Here is a 15,222-nt window from a genome sequence, read left to right on the forward strand (position 1 = left end):
CCTTAAAACGGAACCGACCTTAAATAAAATTTTATCGGAGAGACCCATGATGACGGCTAGGAGGGGGAGAAGTCTTAGAGACTCCCTAGTTCGTAGTCACTACGTCATACCCATCCCACCCTCTTCGGTGCTGGGAAACAGCAGTGGGGATGTTATCCCTGCGGGTCATGATTAGCCTGCAGGAATATAGTCCGCACTAAGTCATTTACTTCCGTAGATGGGACGAAATATAAAATTCTCCACCATATCTCCTGCAGCTCCACATATATCGTGTACATGGCTACTTGCTCCTGTAATTTGAGCTATGTGGGGCTGACCTCCAGGGAATTTCGGGTCCGGGTTAGGGAACATGTTAGGGATGTGTTGGCAGCTAGGGACGTCGTGGACATTACTGCACTCAAGACGGTCCCGCGACACTTCAGGCTGCGCCATGGTTGTGACCCCTCTTCTCTTAAGTTTCATGGTATTGACCGGATACACTTGGGAAGTAGGGGGGGCAATTATAAACGTATTTTGGCGCAGCGTGAGTGTCGCTGGATCACAGTCTTAGATACGATGACCCCTAGGGGCCTCAATGAATATAATATTCAGGACTGTTTTTCGCATTGTGTACGAGCACCTCGTGGACGTGTATGGGACTGAGTCTAAGGCAACACCACAAGACATAATATACATCTAGGACTTTATTAATTGAAGATACTGCATCTTGGGAAACTTTTGTACATGTCTTATAATGGATGTCGCCTTTATTATGAGGATCTAAGGACTGTTTCCTCACTCTATATTTTGTCTCCCAGAGATGTCCGGGGGTGTGTTCATAAGCATCATGCTTGGTCCTAATGTAATGTGATTGCCGCTGTGCGGCGCGTGCGCGGTGTGATCCTCACCTGGCCGCGTCCTGTGAGGCTTCCGTATTGACGGTGGCGCGGGTTAATGACGTTACTGGAACGCATTGTTCCTACCCGCGTGACCGTCAGGAACTTGCCGGACATGACGCTGCACGGGGGATACTGATCACTGCGCACGCGCCGCTTTGATCAGCGGTGACACCTGACACTCGTTCCCAGGTGTGTATATAATGATGGCTATTGATATCCACAACCACAGCCCCCCGAAGAAGCAACGCGAAACGCGCGTCGGGGCTTCAGTGCTGCTATTGGTCCCTATACCTGCATGGGTGAGCCTCACAAACAAACTTGTTTGTGTGATCAGGAATATGATCACGTGATTATTGAGTACCTAGTGAGGCTTTCTTACTGACCTTTGATGTTTTGCAGGCTTGTGTTTTTGGTGGCTCTACAGTTTGTAATTTTGTACCCCATTGTACATGTATGTAATTTATTCTTGATTCGTAACAAATACACATCACCTTGCAAGCCTGTGTATTCTTGGTCAGATCTCTCCATGAGGACTTACTTCTGTTTGCTGCACTGTTCGTGTGTATTCAACCCCTGATGGCCTGCTATTTTTATCTATATTGATATGTTTTTTAAATGTTCTAATAAATGTTGATGTTTTAATACCATTTATATATCATTGAAGATATTGTCTCTGTTTGGGTAGATACTCTATATTCTTTATAGGCTATGTGTTATACAGTAGAGTACCCGTAATACCAAATATGTGGATGTTACATTATCATAGAATTCGGTTCTATTGTTTATATACTTGCTTAATACTGTGTCTTTTCACAGCTGCTGGATCCGAATCCATGGATCATAAGAAACGCGAGCAGACTTGGCTCACGCAATTGAATAAGGTCTTTGGGGAGGAATCCACCGTGGTTTTAAACACAAGGGAAAATGAGGATCTTATTTCAAATTTGAAACTACTTCATCATAAAAAAATCCGCCTTTGGTGGAATAAGGCTTTTCTTGAACGCTATTTGACAAAGGGGTTAATCCCTAGGGGTCTTCGTGTGCAGGTGTTCCTGGCGTTTGATTTTGATGATGATCTTATGAAAAAACAGTGGGAGGATTTATCATCTGTGTGCTCTAAGGGTTTTATGGAACTTCTCATTAGATCCAATGAGTCATCTTTACATTTGATTGAAACAGAGATTGTGCGACTTTTTGATACCCTGTCCACTAAATTAACATCAGAGGCATTGATTAAATTTAACCAGGATTTAGATAGTGAATTTCTTCGATGGGAAAGAGATATAGTGGCTTCCAAAACTAAAAAATACCAGAGGGATATCTCAGATTTCAACCAAAAGCGAGTCTACAGATGGAGAGGCAAAAAGGGTCCTAATAGATCAGTTTCGGGTAATCGGTGGAACTCCGTTTCATCATTATCGTCAATGGACGAAGATACATCTACCAGTAATCAACCCAGCACTAGTAGTACAAAATTTATGGGAGAGAAACACTCCGGGCAATGGAAGGGGAAATCAAATTCTAAACGTAAATTAACCCCCCCACAGTCGCTGGAGAAAAGGTCCAAGGCCGCTAATCTGGAGGTAATTAACCTTTCCTCCCACGTGCTGTCTGACCAACAAAGGGAGGTTTTATCCCTTGGATTAACCTTTGTCCCTACTAATAATTACAATTTCTTTGTAGTTTTGAAGGATCTACAATTATTTCTTAGGAAGGTGATTCTTCGTAAACTACATGCCAGACCCATGTGTGATGACAAACTGGATACGACCCAGGAGATGGAGGCTTTGTCCATCTTGGAGGAATTGGAGGGATAAAGCATCTCAGTTTCTACAGGTACCTTCCCTAATTCTATACTGGCCAGATCCACCACCTTCCCTCCCTTCTCTATCTGTCCCCAAGTTGAGATCTTTAACAGACTTGTCAGTAATGATCTGAGGAATTTGTCTGGTGGATTTAAACATGACAATCTCACTGTGGGACAGAGAAAGGCACTTAGAGAGTTATAATCACTCAAGGATGTGGTGTTTAAACCTGCGGATAAGGGAGGCAATGTGGTGGTCTGGCCTATCATTAAATATGAGAGGGAGGCCTTTAGACAACTCAGAGATCGTATTTCATATACCCCACTAGCCAATAATCCCCTGACAGCCTTTGTAGCTGAACTCTCTGATATTTTGGAACGGGCATATGAACAGGGAATTATCCCTAAAAAGATCTATGACGGCCTCTGTGTTAAACATCCAGTGATTCCTACCTTTTATCTGCTTCCCAAGATTCATAAGAGCCTTACGGAACCCCCGGGGCGTCCCATTGTCTCTGGCATTGGAGGGCTGTGTGATCCAATCTGTAAATTCATTGAATATTATCTTCACCCGTTGGTTGAGACGCTGCCCTCCTATGTCAGAGACACTGGTGATGTCCTCAGGAAAATTGATGGCCTCTATCTTGATTCAGACATGATTCTGGCATCGGTGAATGTTGAATCACTCTATACTAGTATAAGCCATGAGGATGGGTTGAGGGCTGTGGAATTCTTCCTAGATGCCAGTAGTTTAGACATTCCACTCCGTGCTCTTATCTTGGAATTATTGCAGTTCATACTTACCCACAATTTTTTTGTTTTTAAGGACAGATTCTTCTTGCAGAAGCGGGGCACTGCGATGGGCGCGGCGTGTGCGCCATCCTATGCTAATCTCTTTCTCGGGTTCTGGGAGAGGGAGATTTTCGGGGATGGAGCGGGCGCCGCCTCCCAGGCACAGTGCTGGTATAGATATATAGACGATGTCCTGATCATTTGGCAGGGCACTGAGACTGAGCTTCGTAATTTTGTATCCTCTTTAAATTCCAATGATCGCAATATTAAACTTACATACATATGCGATTCGACCTCAATCGAGTTTTTGGACATTAGAATTACTGTCCAACAGGATGGCTCTTTACAGACTGATTTATTCCAAAAGGAGACCTCGGTGAATTCGTTGTTACACACTACTTCAGCTCATACACCATCTACTATTCGTGCCATTCCTGTTGGACAATATCTAAGAACTAAACGTATTTGTTCCAGCAATTCGGTATTTGAGGCGCAGGCTTGTGATCTTGGTCAGAGATTTCGTGAACGGGGATATAGTACCCGTTGTATTAAAAAAGGCTATATACGCGCTAGGAGAACTCCACGGGACCTCCTTTTAATTGATTCTAAGACACAATCTAGGAAGGAATGTCCCATTAGATTTATATCAACATTCAATAGCCACTGGTCTGCCATAAGAGATATCCTTAATAAACATTGGCCTATCCTTAAAACGGAACCGACCTTAAATAAAATTTTATCGGAGAGACCTATGATGACGGCTAGGAGGGGGAGGAGTCTTAGAGACTCCCTAGTTCGTAGTCACTACGTCGTACCCATCCCCACCCTCTTCGGTGCTGGGAAACAGCAGTGGGGATGTTATCCCTGCGGGTCATGCTTAGCCTGCAGGAATATAGTCCGCACTAAGTCATTTACTTCCGTAGATGGGACGAAATATAAAATTCTCCACCATATCTCCTGCAGCTCCACATATATCGTGTACATGGCTACTTGCTCCTGTAATTTGAGCTATGTGGGGCTGACCTCCAGGGAATTTCGGGTCCAGGTTAGGGAACATGTTAGGGATGTGTTGGCAGCTAGGGACGTCGTGGACATTACTGCACTCAAGACGGTCCCGCGACACTTCAGGCTGCGCCATGGTTGTGACCCCTCTTCTCTTAAGTTTCATGGTATTGACCGGATACACTTGGGAAGTAGGGGGGGCAATTATAAACGTATTTTGGCGCAGCGTGAGTGTCGCTGGATCACAGTCTTAGATACGATGACCCGTAGGGGCCTCAATGAATATAATATTCAGGACTGTTTTTCACATTGTGTACGAGCACCTCGTGGACGTGTATGGGACTGAGTCTAAGGCAACACCACAAGACATAATATACATCTAGGACTTTATTAATTGAAGATACTGCATCTTGGGAAACTTTTGTACATGTCTTATAATGGATGTCGCCTTTATTATGAGGATCTAAGGACTGTTTCCTCACTCTATATTTTGTCTCCCAGAGATGTCCGGGGGTGTGTTCATAAGCATCATGCTTGGTCCTAATGTAATGTGATCGCCGCTGTGCGGCGCGTGCGCGGTGTGATCCTCACCTGGCCGCGTCCTGTGAGGCTTCCGTATTGACGGTGGCGCGGGTTAATGACGTCACTGGAACGCATTGTTCCTACCCGCGTGACCATCAGGAACTTGCCGGACATGACGCTGCACGGGGGATACTGATCACTGCGCACGCGCCGCTTTGATCAGCGGTGACACCTGACACTCGTTCCCATGTGTGTATATAATGATGGCTATTGATGTCCACAACCACAGCCCCCCGAAGAAGCAATGCGAAACGCGCGTCGGGGCTTCAGTGCTGCTATTGGTTCCTATACCTGCATGGGTGAGCCTCACAAACAAACTTGTTTGTGTGATCAGGAATATGATCACGTGATTATTGAGTACCTAGTGAGGCTTTTTTACTGACCTTTGATGTTTTGCAGGCTTGTGTTTTTGGTGGCTCTACAGTTTGTAATTTTGTACCCCGTTGTACATGTATGTAATTTATTCTTGATTCGTAACAAATACACATCACCTTGCAAGCCTGTGTATTCTTGGTCAGATCTCTCCATGAGGACTTACTTCTGTTTGCTGCACTGTTCGTGTGTATTCAACCCCTGATGGCCTGCTATTTTTATCTATATTGATATGTTTTTTAAATGTTCTAATAAATCTTGATGTTTTAATACCATTTATATATCATTGAAGAATTGTCTCTGTTTGGGTAGATACTCTACATTCTTTATAGGCTATGTGTTATACAGTAGAGTACCCGTAATACCAAATATGTGGATGTTACATTATCATAGAATTCGGTTCTATTGTTTATATAACCTAATAAACTGACCAAATACTGATAGTGGGGCCGTGGTCTAATAGGAATACATGCACCATTTCAGGATTTTTCACCCACTCCTGGTTTTGGCTTAAAAATACTGAGGTAAAATACTGACCAAATACTGAACCTGTGAATATAGCTTTACACTGAACTTCTAAAGAGTGAAGTGTTTTTTTTCTTTAAAACTGTATAAAAATAAATAGGAAGAGCTTTTCAAGAGTTTGAGATCTTTCAGACATGTTTTGGAGCAGACCCACTCCAAAAAAAAACCATAGAATATGTGCACAACGTTTTTTTAGGAGGTTTTGGAGCAGAAACTGTGTGGAAACTGAAGATAAACTCTCCAAATTCTCCTCAATAACTTGAAGGTTCTGCTCAGTTTCTGCCCTGAAAACACTACAAAAATCCATGTGGACATAGTCTCAGATTTTGAGTTTGCAAAGTCAGGGATCCACTTACAGACCGATTCCATTCAATAGCGCTAGTCCACATTTAGCTTTCAATTTGCGTGCCGATTCCACCTCAAGAATTTGACACTTAACCCAGTCACGAACTATGATGTATAGGTACATCATAGGTAGCCTCCAATTTCCGTGCGCAAAAAATAAGCCCTCACTATGCCCCAGATTCTGAAAAATGGAGACGCTATGGGTCTTGGGAACATGGCGCCTTTTTATTTATTTATTTATTTATTTTTTTTACAAACTTTGGATTTATTTTCCCCATTTAAATAAAAAAGAACCTATACATGTTTGGGATCTACAAACTCGCAATGACCTGGAGAATCATAATGGTAGGTCTATTTTAACATTTAGCGAACATGATAAAAAAAAAAACAATTGTGGAATTTTTATCCCGTTTTCCAGTACACTATATGGTAAAATCAATGGTGTCAATGGCGTAATTTCAGCATCTGTTCTCATGAAAAATGCAGCGTTTTTTGTGTGTTTTTTTCAGGCGTTTTTGTAAAGCAATAAATGCTATATTTAGCTTATTAAAGCTATTCCAATAAAAAAAGAAAAAAAAGATTATATAAAGAAATAGATTCATAGTTCGATAAAGAAATAGATACTGTTTTCTAGGTATTTTTACTGTAATAAATAATTAGTTTAAAAAAAACAATGTGTGGTTCGTGAGCTTCATTCTAATAGATGCACCATTTCTGGGGCGGCTGCAGGCTGATATTTTTAGGCTGAGAAGGGCCCAATAACCATGGACCTTCCCAGCCTGATAATCTCAGCCTGCAGCCATCTGCTTTACCTTTGCTGGTTATCAAAAATAGGGGGGACCCCCAAGTAGTTTTTTTATTTATTTATTTACTTAATGCAAGTATAGTAAACTACACTGATTATATATCTCACGGATATCTACCTATCTACTTCATATCTATCTATCTACCTCTATCTTTGCACATCTTTAACACTTAAATTTCTGTCGTTTCTATTCTGAATTCTATTCTGTGTCATACTTTATGTCATTCATGTGCACGTGTGCGGGACGTATTGACATCAGTGCTGCCGAAAAAAATGGACATGCTACTTGTGGGTCACACGGACGCATGGTCATGTCATGGTCATAGATTATAATGGGTGTACGGGCGTAAGTGGCTCCGGTACGTGTGGTAAAAGTTTTCACATGTACCAGACACACTGACCTGTGAAGGGGGCTAACTCTTAGAAAAAGAGAACATGGTCTTTTCTTTTGACAGAGTAGTGATATACATAACTCACTCTTTTTTAAAGTCTATGTGAGACAATGATATCACATGAGTGAGCTCTTTCCATATACATTAAAGTGAACTTGACAGCTGATACTGATGCATCAAGTACTGGCTATATGATTTCAGCTATGTATGTTTGCTCTGAAATGCTCCAGCATTTCTAAAAAAAAAACATATTTCAAAAGCTGGCCAGGGACAAAGCCGTATGGGTGACTAGTCGAAAAAGCAAGTCCTTGGCGGCTTCTCCCAGCCTTCTCCCCATTAGTGACAGGTTTAGCCCTGTGAGTGGGTATAGAGAGTCAGTCATTGGCAGTGGACGGGGAGAAGATGTCGTGGGGGGCCTGTCTTTTGTCTAGTTTCCTGTACGGCTTGGTCCCCAGCAGCTTCTAAAGTGTGTTTTTCTGTAAAACGCTGCAGCATTTCAAACTTCATCAAATATAGGTATCTGATACATACATGCTGCCCGATCCACATATCGTATCTGCTTTCAGGTTCCTTTAAATGGAAAATGAGTTAATGACCAATCTTGTGTGGCCATGCCAATTGAATTGTGCATGCTCCTGCTGCAATGGTGGTGAAAAGAAGTAACTACTATACGACCTACTGTCAGCATCTAAGCAGTAAGATATAAGCCACCCCATATGCTATCTGCAATTGTAAGGTGCCAATGGGTTGTCATGCCAGCTGGTTTTCTAACAATGGCCTCCAAGTCTGACATCTAACAGTAGTAGGCCTTGCTAAAAAAAATGTCACATCCATAATGACCCAAAATTATAAAATTACCATTTAATTAATCCACATGATGAATGCCATAACAAATGTTGAATTTTCTGCTTTTTAATTTAAATAAAGGAACAAAAAGTAATCAAAAAGTTGCATGTAATATATATTGTTGTAATCATATTGAACTCTAACAACAAAACCCAAAACCAAGACTCATTTAAACCCATTAAAAATATAATCCATCCAGCAAGAGACAACACTGTATATTGTTCTGCCAATGGAAAGAAATAAAAAAAGTTACAGCTCTCAAAAGTAGAGGATGGAAAAGTGACTCGCCCCCTGGGCCGTGGGGCACTCGGATCCGGGCAGTAGGGGAACGATGGGGGTAGTAGTGGCAATCCGGTTCCGTGGCTCAGGGTGGTCAGACCAATGGTAGTCTGCTACGTGCTTTAGATAATGTCCGACTACGCCACCCGTGGATTGCGGTTATTAGGAACCGCCGCTGCAAGGCAGTCCGCTGGGGCCGATGATGAATGCAGCTGGGATGGTGTGACTCCCCACGGGAAGAGTGCGGCCCCAGGGCAGAGTAGTGGATGGTGGGAGTGATGGTGGTGAGAGTCCCAGTACCGATAGTGCTGGAGGCGCGAAGGCGCACACAGACAACAAGTTACAGTCCAGGGTCTTTACTCACAGTTCATTTGTTCCGGGTCACTTCTGTACAGGTAGTGACCGCCCAAGCCGTGCTGCGTCCACCAGGTGTGGGGCTCGGTCAACTCCCAAGCAGTTCAGGAGCATGGCACAGGGCCCCCTTTAATCCTTTCTCTGGCCTGCCTCACCAGTGACCCACTTTTGTCCAGCTGCAGCGGACTTGTGCGGTTAAACGTGGGCCCCGTCCTCCGCTGTCCTATATGGTGCCTTCCTAGCAGGTTTGATGAGGTGTCGCACCAATAGATGGATCACGACGACCGGTCTTTGGCTGAGGGTTGTTTCTCCTCCACCAACTTGGGATCCGGTACCCTTAATCTGCCTGACCCTGCACCCTGGATTCTCGTGGGTTCTTAGGGTCCCTTCCACCTTCTTGTTCCTGAGCCCTTCTGTTTCTCTGTCTCTCCTTCTCTTTCTCTGTTCCTTTCTGTTCCTTTCTGTTCCGTTCTCTTGGAGCTGAGATGAGCCAAAATCCCAGCTCCCCTTCTCCTCCTCCTCGGCCTCTCACTAGGCCCTCCTGGAGTAAAGCTCCTACAGAGCCTCTACTCTCTGTCTTCTCCTCTGGCTGAACGAACCTAGATCATGAGCCCAGGTGACCAGCAACCAATGGGCTCCTACCTACACTCAGGAACCAACCCCTATCTGCCCCTACAGCACTGGGTGTTCCACCCCCCTCCCCACTCCAGACAGGGACATAGTCGGTCATGCCTGCACTTCTGTCTAGTGGGAGCACCGTTGAGCTGTCCCTCGGAAATGGGGTGTGTGTGCTGTATGCAGCTAACTGAGCCCTGGTCCATACTCCATCCTTACCTGGGAGTGGAATATCTGAGGTGCAATACTCCTGTAGCGGCCGAACCCTCGGGGCGCTACAAAAGTGCAAAAATTCACCTCGTAATGAACAGCAGTATAGTCAGCATCCTCAAAGTGGTTGGCCAGCTTGGGCATAATTCTTTTTTTTTACTTAAATACATGTTTACCTGAGGACCTGAAACAAAGACAAATTTTAAAAAAAGTTAAAAATGTTCCTGTTAGGCTAAATGCCCACGTTGCGGAACTGAAGCATATTTTTTACGCATCTCCCTGGCGGGAAAATCGCATGCGGATTTTACATGCGGTTTTCCCGCCAGGTAGAAGCATTTTTGAGGCGTCTTTGCAGCGTCTTTGCATGCATTTCCGCATGCGGGTTATCAAGCACTTCTCCAAGTGATTTAAGCATCACTTGGAAAAGTGCTTGACAACTTGTTCACACTATATAAATCCATGCAACCGGCATGGATTTATATAGTGTGACCAAGTAATAGTTAAAAAAAAAGAATCAGAATGGTAAAAAATAAAAAAATAAAGTTTATACTCACTTTCCGATGCATTCTCTGCCCCGTCCGGAGTCTTGAGCGGCTCACGCTGTTGTGTGCAGGACCTGCGGTGACGTCATTGAGTCATGTGATGGGTCACATGACTCAATGGTCCTTCACACATGGTCCTTCACACAACAGCGCGACGGCGGGAAAACACCGGGAAGACATCAGAAGATAAGTATAAACTTTATTTTTTCTTTTTTTTACAGGTTCTTTGGTACCCAGGTCTGGATGAGAGTCTCCTCTCATCCAGACTTGGGAACCATCCGCACATTGATTCCGCTGCGCTTCCGCAAAATTAAGTGTTGGCCAGGGGATCTCCAGACAAATTCCAGACAATGCTCCATCCCCTGTTAGTGCGAATTCTTATTTGGCCCAATGCTAGATGAGATACTGGACAAAGCCAGTGATAACAAGAAGCGTTTCCCCGTCCTTCCCAGTACCTCCTATAAAAAGTCCTTTCGAAGTAGAAGATTTATTAGCAGGAAACTCCCCAGGGATCACGATAAGTGGGAGGACATGAGAAAGAAGAACAAGGGGTTTATTTTCAGTGGGCCCTCAAACGATAACAGAAAACCTTCCCAATAAGGGTTTTCCCCAGGTGGGGGGAAGGTTGTCCCTCTTTCTCCCGGCTTGGGAAAATATCTCCAACAGTGTTTGGATATTAGATCTAATAAAATTGGGTCTGAAACTACTGTTTCATGCAATATTTTCATACTAGATTAAAAAAAACAAGAGTGCCGCCTTGGAAAAAGTACAGAAGATTATGGCTCAGGTATCTCGGATGGTGGACCATCCTTTTATGACTCTGCGGAAGGCTATTTCCCTCCTAGGCTCCATGACGGCCTGTATTCCAGCGGTTCAGTGGGCCCAGATACACACCAGGGATCTGCAGTGGGAAATTTTAGGACCTGAAATTTCTCTAGGAGGGCATTTAGAAGGTCAGCTAACTTTGTCGCCAAAAACTGTCCTTTCTCTAGGATGGTGGATGAGAGTAGACAAGTTAACCCAAGGTATTCCGTAGGTGAACACAATCACTCAGATACTGACCACGGACGCAAGCTCCAAGGATTGGGGGGCACATTTGAAGGACAAAATAGCGCAAGGGGTCTGGACAGAGGACCTAAGGTCAGTATCCTCAAATATGAAGGAGCTGCTAGCTGTAAAATTTGCCCTAGAATACTTAGACACTCTTCAGAGTCATCACGTAAGAGTATTCTCAGACAACCAAGTTGTAGTGGCAAATTTGAATCACCAGGGAGGAACCCAGTCCTGTCCTTTGATGGAGGTGACAGACCTCATCTTCCAGACAACCAATTTGGGGTCTCTGTCAGCGCTACACATAAAAGGGACAAAAAATCGCAAAGCAGACTTCCTGAGCTGGACCCAGCTAAGACAGGGCAAGTGGGAAAGGAACTGAAAAAATATATATTCAACCAGATTGCAGAAATGTGGGGATGTCCTACCATAGATCTGTTTGCCAACCAATCAGAGCAAAAAAGTAGACACATTCTGCTCAATAGAACCCATGGGGAACCCTTTAGCGTTAGATGCTTTCATGATCCCATGGAACCACTCCCTAGCCTATGCTTTTCCTCTGATTGGCTTGATAATGGCTGTTCCGAGAAAGATAAGGGAAGACAGGGCAAAAGTAATCCTAATCGCTCCCTTTTGGCCAAAGAGGACGTGGTTTTCTTGGCTGAGGGTGATGTCCATCTCCAACCCCTCGAAATTCCGGACATTCTTTCCCAGGGGCCGGTTTATAATCCTCAGGTAACAAACTCAGGTAACCTCTGCAGATTGAGAGGGCTCTCCTGAGGGATAAAGATTTTTCCCTGAATCTAATCTCCACATTACTACAGTGTAGGAAACTCGTCACCGCCAAACTTTATGGAAAAACATGGAGAAAGTTCCTTTCCTCTTCAGGTTCCAGTGTAGAGGAAAGGGTTGCATTGACAGCCATACTAGAATTCCTGCAGAGTGGGTTAGAGCAAGGTCTAGCTACAAGCACCCTGAAGGTCCAAGTCACAGCATTAGGGGCACTATACAACTTGGACTTGTCAGGGAATCGCTGGATATCTAGATTCATCAAAGCTTCGGCTAGGTCTAGAACCATCCCTAGTCAGAGCTCGCCTCCTTGGGATCTAAACTTGGTCGCTACGGCTTTAACTAAAGCTCCTTTTGAACCCTTAGACAGTACATCCCTAAAAGTTTTATCCCTCAAGAAATCACTTTTGGTAGCACTCACATCAGCTCATAGGGTTAGTGACATTCAGACCTTGTCTGCAGTGCCCCCCTTTACACAGATCTTGGAGGAGAGAGTCATCCTTAAACCTGACCCTGCCTACTTGCCCAAATTAGCATCTGGATTCCACAGATCCCAGGAGGTCACCCTTCCTTCCTTTTGCCCCAATCTCAAAAACAGGTGGGGAAGAGATCTCCATACGTTAGACGTTAGTGTTGAGCGAGCACTAAAATGCTCGGGTGCTCGAAGCTCGGGCCAAGCTCACCGTGATACTCGGGTGCTCGACCGGAGCAATGAGCCCAATGTTAGTCTATGGGAGACCCAAGCATTTTTGCGGCTGCACCCCCGGCAGTCTTTTAAAAGCCTAACAAGTGCCCAAAACGATAGTGACAGTGCTCAAATGACATGGGGACAGCATGAGGATCGCCCCAGGAAGTATTTCTGACCCCCAGGTCACTGCTGTCAACAACGTGGTCAGAGGTATTAAGCCACTTTTAAGGGCTCACAATAAAACGTTCAAAAACGAAACTGAAACTGCTTTCCTGTGAAATATGTTAAGGAAGTTCCTTTCCAGGGTAAAGACTTGTGTATAAGGTAAAATAAATAACCAAAAAAAAAAATACTCCTCTACACCTTGGGCTATGTTCACAAGTAGCATTTTTTATGCGTTTTTGCACTTTTGTATTGCTTTCAACCGTGACAAATGCATTCACCGGGAAATGTCATTTTAACATTTTACAACCTTATCTGGTCATGTGCTGTGTGACACATGCATACAGTGCTGAAAAGACATGGGAACAGCATAGGGAAGACCCCTGGAAGCATCTCTGACACCCAGGTCACTGCCTAAAAGTGTGCCCATCAGAAGTGATCCTTGCGCATCAGAAGATGTAGACTTGCAACTATCCCCGTGCAAGTCCTTGTCCCAGGGCAGTGTTCAATTGTACCTCCCCCATTCCTTGCAATGCAAGCGCAAATATACAGCCAACCAACCACCCACCCGCAGCCTGCAATACCATACTGCTAGCTTTCACTTGAAATGGGGCCTTTTTGTTTGGAGGAGGCCGAAGCTGGCCACTACCTCATGGCTGCTTTGGCAGCGAGGTATCCATACTCAGTCCCCAGCCGCCAGGGGGAGGCCAGGTGTCCATACTCGGTCCCCAGCCGCCCCGCGGCCGGGTGTCCACACACGGTCCCCAGCTGCCTGGCGGCGGCCGGGTGTCCATAAACGGTCCCCAGCCGCCCCTATTTCTCCTGTTACCTTCCCACACACTTTTCTTAGCCTGGCCTGCTTTAGGGCAGCATTGGACGAGCCCACCAGAAAACCAGACTCCTCCGGTGGGCCATGGCTTCTCCATCAGGGGAGTTGAGAGTGCCAAGGTGAGGAGCATGATGATAATAGAAGTTAGCATCTGCTTTGTTTTCTTGGAATGCAAGCGCATGTATGTAGTAGCGGCTAGGCCTGAGGTGGTCAGCATTTTGGCGCATATCCTACCTCCTCCGAGGATAGCTGGATGTTTTCTTGCTACTATCCCAGTTCTATGACTTCCATTAAAACAAAGCTTCCGGTGATAAATGATGGATGAGGTGGTGGCAAAGGAGAAAGAGCAGGAGGAACAGGGACCATTCACATCAATATCAGGCCAGTCAACCACACATGTCTTGTAGGATATGATTCTGTACCAAAAGGAGCGGTTCGGCTACACAGTTATAGGGCATACAGTGAGTGCAATGCCTACCAAAAATTTAGAGGCACTCCAATGCCCCTTGGAAGTGACATGGAGGTCAGAGGGCCTTAACTAAACCATTTTTTCCATTTATAGCAACTGGGTCTCCTGTGCACTGTTGGCCTAAGCAGTGAATGGAAGGCTTTCCAAAAATTATGAGGAACTGCAATGCCCCTTGAAACAGACAAGGATTACAGCGTACTAAAAACCTTCTAACCATTATTGGGGAGTGGGTCTCCCTTAGTGTTCGCCTATGCATTGAAAAGCAAAAGCTGACTAAAATTAGGAGGAAATGCAATGCCCGTTGGAAGAGATGTGGAGGTCGCAGTAGCTTAACAAGACGGTTTTAATGCCCCTTACAAGAGCCATACAGTACAGCATCTTAAAAACATTATTCCCATTATTGGGGAGTGGGTCTCCCATAGTCTTTGCTTATGCCTTCCAAGCAAAAGCTGCCAAAAATTAGGATGGAGGAACTTGCAATGCCCCTTACAAGAGCTATGCAGTACAGCATCTTAAAAACATTATTCCCATTATTGGGGAGTGGGTCTCCCATAGTCTTTGCCTATGCCTTCCAAGCAAAAGCTGACAAAAATTAGGATGGAGGAACTTGCAATGCCCCTTACAAGAGCCATGCAGTACAGCATATTACAAACATTATTCCCATTATTGGGGAGTGGGTCTCCCATAGTCTTTGCCTATGCCTTCCAAGCAAAAGCTGCCAAAAATTAGGACGGAGGAACTTGCAATGTCCCTTACAAGAGCCATGCAGTACAGCATATTACAAACATTATTCCCATTATTGGGGAGTGGGTCTCCCATAGTCTTTGCCTATGCCTTCCAAGCAAAAGCTGCCAAAAATTAGGACGGAGGAACTTGCAATGTCCCTTACAAG

This window comes from Phyllobates terribilis, unplaced genomic scaffold (genome assembly GCF_046119375.1).
Source record: "Phyllobates terribilis strain yellow unplaced genomic scaffold, ASM4611937v1 Scaffold_4__5_contigs__length_816908805, whole genome shotgun sequence".
In the NCBI taxonomy this organism is placed as follows: domain Eukaryota; kingdom Metazoa; phylum Chordata; class Amphibia; order Anura; family Dendrobatidae; genus Phyllobates; species Phyllobates terribilis.